Raw genomic sequence first — 8,166 nt, forward strand, 5'->3', positions numbered from 1 at the left:
CACAGCACCACTTCCCGGCTTTTTTCTTTTTGCTTATGTGGTGCTGAGGAATCGAACCCAGGGCCTCAGGCATGCAAGGCAAGCACTCTATCACTGAGCCACCTTCCCAGCCCCAGTTCCAAGATTCTTATTTGGAACAATAAACAAAATAAAAATACTCCCAAGCCCTAAAATTATTTATTTATTGTAGGTCATGGGGCTTGAACTCAGGGTCCAAGCAGTGACCCTGAGCTTTTGTGCTCAAGGCTAATACTCTACCACTTTGAGTCACTGCTCCACTTCTACGGAGAACCATTTATCTTTTCTTTTTAGTTGGTCATGGGGCTTAAACTTGGGGCCTGGGCTCTGTCCCTGAGCCTTTGTACTTATAAAGCTAGCACTGTATCACTTTGGGCCACAGCTCCAGTTCTACAGACAATTATTTCTTCACCAAATAAAACTGCATTTGGAGTTATGGTGTAATGGCCTTAGGGGTAGCGAACCTTTTTCTCCCAAGGGCCATTTGGCTACTTAGAACACCACTTAAGAACCAAATGAAATCATTAGTACAAGCAGAGGGCCATGGGCAGCCAACAAAAGGCATCCCAGTTGGTCCCATTATGTACCAGGCAATTCTTCCCGTATTCTAAGACCCCTAAGCTGGATGTTTTCCAGCCATCAGGACCTAAATAAAACCAGTATACACTAGTTCTAGTGTCCTTAAAATAGGTGGCATGTTTCTGAAAACTCAATTTTTGTTTTTCCATCTTTATACATACTTGCAATGTATTTCAAGACTACTCAGCCTCCATCTTTCTTGTTCCCTTTTCCCTATCCCCCTAACAGCCTAATAGAATCATTTACATACATGCCCTTGAATATATTCTGAAGACTGTCCAAATATCCCACCACTATTCCATTTGATTGCATGCAGTACTCTTCTTCCTTTTTCCTTAAGAAGGGAATATAGCTTCAGTCTTCTCGTCTTCTTCCCTTTCTTGCTTCTGGGAAGTAATGGCTACTTCTTCATTGCTTGGAGAGATCTCAGTTGCTGTGATCCAATTATTGGATCACTGAGGCATTGGTCCTATGATAGATGAATGTGGGAAGAGTAACACAAATCCTCTAGCCATATGGCTGTCACAATACTGAGATCATTGGTTTTAAACAGTGTAGGTCACTGGTGATCCTGGACCTTCATCTCTAGTTCAAGTTGTTTGTCCATTCATGCAACGTCTACAACCAAAATTTCCCCCAGTTCTGTTGTAAGCTAGACAAGCCAGTTTACCAGTGAGCTATACCCCCAACACTTTAGTGTTCCAAAGATGTAATCTGACACTTGTCTTTTTTCAGCTACTTACTTCATTACTCTAAAACATACCATTTAACAGAAATAAATTATCACCATGATTCCTTGAGTCCATTTTTTTATTTAATACATATATATTTATTATTTTTTAATCAGTCACGGGGCTTGAACTCAGGGCCTCTCTCCCTGGGTTCTTTTGCTCAAGGCTAGTGCTCTATCACTTTGAGCCACAGCACCCCAGTTTTCTGGTGGTTAACTGGAGATGAGAGTCTCACAGACTTTCCTGCCTAAGATGGCTTTGAACTGTGATCCTCAGATCTCTCATAGGTATGAGCCATGCACCCGGCTTACAATATATTTCTGTTGGTTAAATACACCAAAGGCAGACTTCACAAAGTAGATCCTATCAATGAATTAATATTTTGTGAAAATTTTTTCAAAATGATGACAAATGCCCTTAAGACAAAAATGCCAAGAAACACACAAGAGTATAAGCAAGACAAAGCAAAATAATCATTGCATCAATTAGAAATATCCAGCCTTGACATTATGAGAATATCATCCTAAATAGGTAATGGCTTATGATGGATGTGAGAAGTTTAATAAAAAAAAAAGAAATTTCACAATAAATGCTTTTACAAGAATAATAAAGTTAGTTGTATGTAGATTTAATAGAGGAATAAGTAGCAAAAAGAGAAATGGCAGAATGCTGAGTTTCAGGTAATCTTCAGGATTGGCTAGCATGCAAGAAGCCCTGGATTAGATTCCTCAGTACCACATAAACAGAAAAAGCCAAAAGTGGCACTGTGGTTCAAGTGATAAGAGTACTAACCGTGGGCAAAAGAAGCTCAGGGACAGGGCCCAGACCCTGAGTCCAAGCCCCCGGACTGGTAATTAATTAATTAATTAATTAATTAATTTGAAAGTTCCTTTGCTGAGCCCAGTGCTGGTGGCTCATTCCTGTAATCTTAGCTACTCAGGAGGCTGATCTCTGAGGATCTTGGTTCAAAGGCAGCCCACGCAGGAAAAGCCAAGACTTTGATCTCCAGTTAACCACCAAAAGCTGGAACTGTGGCTCAAGTGGCAGAGCAATAGCACAAAAGCTCATGGACAGTGTCCAGACCTTAAGTTCAAGCCCCAGGACTGGCGCGCGCGCGCGCGCACACACACACACACACACACATTCCTTCTGTAATTAATAAAAGATAATGATGACAATCAGGAGACTTAGATTCGTTTGTTTTAATTTTGTATATCAATTACACATAAATACTCAGGGAATCTTTTCTATGAAAAAAAAGTTGGTCTAATTCTCCTTTCCTTCCTCTAGGTTTTTGTTTTTTTTTTTGTTTTTGTTTTTGGTCGGTCGTGGGGCTTGAACTCTGGGCCTGGGTGCTGTCCCTCAGCTCTTCAGCTCAAGGCGAGCGCTCTACCACTTGAGCTACAGCACCACTTCCGGTTTATTGGAGATAGGAGTCTGCCCGGGCTGGCTTTGAACCGAGATCCTCAGATCTCAGCCTCCTGAGTAGCTAGGATTACAGGCGTGAGCCACCAGCACCCGGCCTTCCTTCCTCTAGATTTTTGAGGAATTTATTTAACATTCTAGTATATTTACATCTACTCAGACTTCATACTCCTCACAGTTGTTCCAATTTAGTTCCAGACTTAATTTCAATGAAGCCATTTGAGTAATATAGGTTGATCTGATCAAAGCAGCAACTGCATAAATGCTCGCACCTTTTTCCATTGTACAAACTATCTTATATGTTGATCACATCAGAAAAAAGTAAAGAGAAAAGTAAGGTTTTCAACTTTGGATCATAACACTGATTAACACTGATTAAGACTGGGGTTCATGCTGCATTTTAAGGCAATTCGTCATTAGAGTATTGTATCAAAATGCTCAGAAAATCTGGAACACCTGACAAAATGGCAAGTCAGCCATGTTTCAGTAGAGGTCCTATAATTCCATTCATTTTCATGAAAAGTTCATTGTACCACTAATGCATAATATCCAGCTATGACCAACAAGTCAAAAACGTGGTAGAGCTGATAATCCAATCACAGAAGCAGGAAGATTCAAATTACATGTAGAATATACAAATAATATAAAATATGGCACAAATAAACCTGAAAACAAGTACATTCACTGTCTTAGGAACTTGCAAAGTCAGACTTGCTTTCATATGAATGTAGTGACTACATTGCTTATAGTACATTTTTGTTGTTGTTGTTGTCAGTTGGTTGGGTCTTGAACTCTGGGCCTGGGCACGGTCCCTCAGCTCTTCAGCTCAAACCAGTGCTCTACCACTTGAGCCACAGCACCACTTCCGGCTTTCTAGTGGTTTATTGGAGATAAGAGTCTCTTGGACTTTCCTGCCTGGGCTGGCTTTGAACCAAGATCCTCAGATCTCAGCCTCCTGAGTAGCTAGGATTACAGGCATGAGCCACCAGTGCCCGACTTGCTTATGGTATTTTTATAGTTGAACTATATTAGTATATTTTTAAAAGTAGTAAGTCTTTTTTTTTTTGTCGCTCGTGGGGGCTGAACTCTGGGCCTGGGTACTGTCCCTCAGCTCTTCAGCTCATGGCCAGTACCCTACCACTTGAGCCACCGTGCCACTTCTGGCTTTTTTCTGCATATGTGGTGCTGAGGAATCGAACCCAGGGCCTCATGCATGCAAGGCAAGCATTCTACCACCGAGCCAACTTCCCAGCCCAGTAATACAACCTTTAATTTCTGTTCCCCACCCTGTTCTTTGGGGTTTTTTTTTGGTGCTGGTTCTGGAGCTTGAACTCAGAGCCTGGTGTGCTGTCCCTGAACATTTAGGCTAAAGGTTAGCACTCTTCCACTTGAGCCTCAGCTCCATTTCTGGCTTTTCAGTCGTTAAGTGAAGAGTCTCACTGTCTTTCCTGTTTCGGCTGTCTTTGAATTGAGATCCTCACACCTCAGCTTCCTGAGTGGCTAGGATTTCATGCATGAGCCACCAGTGCCTGGCTTTCCCCTAGTGCTTTTAAGATTGGCCTTCGAAGCCTGGTGCCAGTGGCTACTTGGGAGGCTGAGATCAGAGGATCAAGGTTCCAACTATCTCATCTCAAACCACTCAGAAACCTGGAGGTGGCTTGGTGGATCAAAGGGTAGAATGCTAGCCTTGAGCAAAACAGCTCAAGGACAGCCCCCAGGCCCAGAGTTCAAGACACAAGACTGAAGGAAAAAAACAAAAACTAACAACAACAACAAAAATCCTTTGCTTAGAGACCTACCCAGCTTTCAGGTCACTGACATTAAAACTCCTTTTCCTTTGTATGTGACCAAGCATCCGAGTGATTTTCTTGGGGAAGCCTTTCAACTATAACATCTGGAATCTACAGAAGAGATTTTCCTGCTCTACTTTATTTTGCAAGTACATTGATTCATGTCTTTTGTTTCTGAGATTATAAAAGTTTGGATAACCTCACCCACAAGCAGAAGTTTCAGGATAATGTCATTCTGTTTCTGGGCCATGGGAATAGAACCTCTTGTATTCTCTTGGAGCAAGAGCTGCGTCTCACATCAACCATTTAAAATTAGCAAAGATCGATTTCACAGTCCTAGATTAAACATCTCAGTGGTTCTGGGGAAATAGTGGCATTACTGGATCTGCTGTGCTTTCAAACTGAAAGATTTCTTTGCTTAGTGCTGTGGCCAAAGGAAAAAAAAAGTAACAAACACGAAGTAGTAATGCCTGCGTTTCTAGTTTGTGGAAAATGAATTTTATTAAGCATCCTTAAGATGATTATTATATAGCTTGCTCGGAACGCCCCACCCATCTGAAGTGTCTGACAATCTAAAGTTGTTGGAGACTCCTCAGAGGCAGCCAGCGGGCTTACACTTGGGAGCATTGGCCTCCCTGATCATCTTGTGTTTCTTCCACATCATTATTTCTGTGCTCCTAAGGATCAGCAGGATCTGGTGGTCACCTTTAAATTCATATGTAATCCTTGGGCCACGACAAGGTCACACTCCTGGGCCTGCTGCTGAACTGTCTCAGGCAAACACTGGGTGGTCTGCACACTCCATCCCGAATGTCAACGATGGTTCATTTTTAGACAAAAGCAGACCCCCAATAGGTCCCAATGGCCACTCACGGGGCGGGGGGGTGGAGGACCCCTCGGGTAGCCTGCTTACCTTGGTCCCTGAAACGTGCTGTTAGAAATTGATTTTCCTCAGAAACCACCAACTGGGTGCTCGTGAGATGTTAACGGGTGCCAGAAGGGGCGTGGGGTGGCCAGGGAGAGTGGGATTCGAACTTACGAAGGCCCAAACGAAAGACCTACCCTAACACCAGAGAAGAGAGGCTCGACGGCGCGGTGGGCGGAAGGGGCGGGCCCGGGGCTTCCGGGGCGGGCCCCCGCCGATGGCCCCCAGCGAGGGTGGTCCGCCCCTCGGGTCCCCTTCTCGGTGGTGGTTACTCTTGCCTGGCCCAGCTCATAGGCGAACGCTGTGGTGCTCGCCTTCTCCACTCAAGGATCCCAGGGCTGGGCCAGAAAGAGCCCGACGGTTATGGACACTGCGACCCTCGCGTCTCTTAGCAACGCCGCTGCGCCCCGGACCTACCGAGACGCTCACTGAGGTCCTGCCCACTGCGTGCGGGCCTCGGCCGAGGCCGTTGCGCATGCGCACGCGCGTGCCGCAGAGCTAGGCCGGCTGGCTGGCCGGTGGCCCCCCAGGGGTAGGTAGTTTGCTAAGGCTGAGTCCAGGGCGAGGGTGGAGAGTGCAGAGTGTAATGAAAGAGCCGAGGCTACTAGTGGTAGTGTGTGGTTCCTGATAGAAAGTTGAGGTCTGTTGGTGAAGGTAAAAGTGAAGTAGACATTGTGACCCCTCCCTAAAACGACTGTGTTCCCCACAAAGGCCATTTTGATGGAATGTGGCTTAGGGATGTAAGTTTGGGGCATATCGGGTGAAGCGATCTGAATCTGTAACAGAAGGCCCACAGGGTAAAAATTGCACACCTGTCCTGGAGCTGATATTATCCAGGCCTGACCTTTGTCTTGATTAATGATGTGTGTGTGTAAGTGTAATCAGCTTGTATAAAATCCAGGGTTTCACCTTCCTCTTGATCAGAACTTCTTCTGGCACTGGCCCTGTTTAGGTAACCAGGCAGGTCAACTCCTTTATTCTCTCTAAAAAGTGATCATATCTTTGCTGGTTTGCATTGGGCCTGACAATGAGTAAACCAACAATAAATGGTATCTATAGCTTTGTTTGTGTAACGACATCTCCATTATTATACCTAAATGCCATTTATTTTAGCGAAAAGTGATCAGAATTAGGAAATGTATTTGGAACCTGGAGCCATCAGGACTTGGCAATTGGAGGGAGAAAGAGACAATTGGAGTCCTGGGATCACCAGAAACAATAGTTAAAAGATTTTAAGAATTACTTGTTCAACACAGATTACATAAGCTAATAAAGTTAGTCAAAACAGATACTAAAAACAAAAAAGTCCCATTCACTTATTTGTAACTCCAAATTTATTTCCTCAGTCCAGGTCTTTCAAGCTCTGCTGCATTTGCTCACCCTTCTTCTCTCCATTTGTGCCCTCCCTATTGCCCTCCTCCCCCAAACATTTTTCTGAGGGGCAGTTTCTTTTGCTGTTTGTTTGGTGTGGAGAAGAGGTTTGAGGAAGCTGGGTTTTTTTTTGACAACCAAGTGGAGCAAACAGATGTGAGCTCACAGTGGTGGCTTAGATCTGTAATCCTAGCTTCTCCAGAGGCTGAGCTCTTAGGATCATGGTTCAAAGTCAGCCTTGGCAGGAAAGGTTTATGACTTATTGCCAATTAACAACCCAAAAAGCTGGAAGTAGAGAGGTGGCTCAGGTGGTAGAGTTCTAGCCTTGAGCACAAAAGCTAAAGGATAGTGCCTAGACCCTGAGTTCAAGCCCCAGGAATGGCAAAAAAAAAAAAAAGGAATTATTTCTGTTAGAATACATATTCCACATTCACCATTATGTCTTTAGTGTGCAGTACTGTGTTTGATATGCAACAGAGGATTTGTAACTATTGGTTATATTAATATTTCCTGGAGAACTGAAATCACTTCTAATTTTGATTAAAAAAAGTTCTGAGAACTGGTGTGCTTTCTAAACTCTAGTTCAGTGTCTTTCAATTTTTTACTTCATGAGAACCATGAGAAGAGGTGGGTTGCTGGCCGCTACCCCCAGTTTCTGATCCAGTGGGTCAAGACTGCAGTAGAAAATTATTATTTTTTATTTTTTATTATATATATATTTTTTGGCAGGGGTCCGGTCATGGGGCCTGAACTCTGGGCCTGGGCACTGTCCCTCAGCTCTTCAGCTCAAGACTACTGCTCTACCACTTGAGCCACAGCACCACTTCCAGCTTTTTTTCTTTTTGCATATGTGGTGCTGAGGAATTGAACCCAGGGCCCCATGCATGCAAGGCAAGCGCTCTACCACTGAGCCACCTTCCCAGCCCCTGCAGTAGAAAATTATTATTGAAGTATTATTATTACTATTACTATTATTCTGGGGTTTGAAATCAGGGCCTGGGCACTATTCCTATTCTTTTTTTGCTTAAGGCCAAGTCACTGCTCCACTTGTGGCCTTATTCACCTCAGATGAGAGTCTCGTGGACTTTCCTCAGCCTCCTGAGTAGCTAGGATTATAGATGTGAGCCAGTGGTATCTAGTGTGAATTATTATTCTTGACAAGTTCCTAAATGTTGTTGTTGATACGATTTCTGGATCCACACTTTGAGAAAAGCTGTCCTAAACTGACCTCTATCTTGTTGAAATCCCTCTCATTATTGGACAAGCTACAGATTGAACTGCTTGGTTTGGCCCTTAGTAGGTGCCAAGTGACCCTGCTTAATTGGCT

The 8,166-nt window shown here is 43.9% G+C and overlaps 1 long non-coding RNA gene across 1 annotated transcript; it reads right to left on the reverse strand.

Annotated features, from left to right (window-relative positions):
• Nucleotides 1-906: 906 nt before the first annotated feature.
• LOC105984470 lies at nt 907-5,747 on the reverse strand. The gene is made up of 2 exons (XR_001174992.1): nt 5,457-5,747; nt 907-1,066 (listed from the first exon to the last, which is right to left on the reverse strand). It is a non-coding gene; the product is annotated as an uncharacterized LOC105984470 (long non-coding RNA).
• Nucleotides 5,748-8,166: the final 2,419 nt, after the last annotated feature.

This window comes from Dipodomys ordii, unplaced genomic scaffold (genome assembly GCF_000151885.1).
Source record: "Dipodomys ordii isolate 6190 unplaced genomic scaffold, Dord_2.0 Scaffold24, whole genome shotgun sequence".
In the NCBI taxonomy this organism is placed as follows: Eukaryota; Metazoa; Chordata; class Mammalia; order Rodentia; family Heteromyidae; genus Dipodomys; species Dipodomys ordii.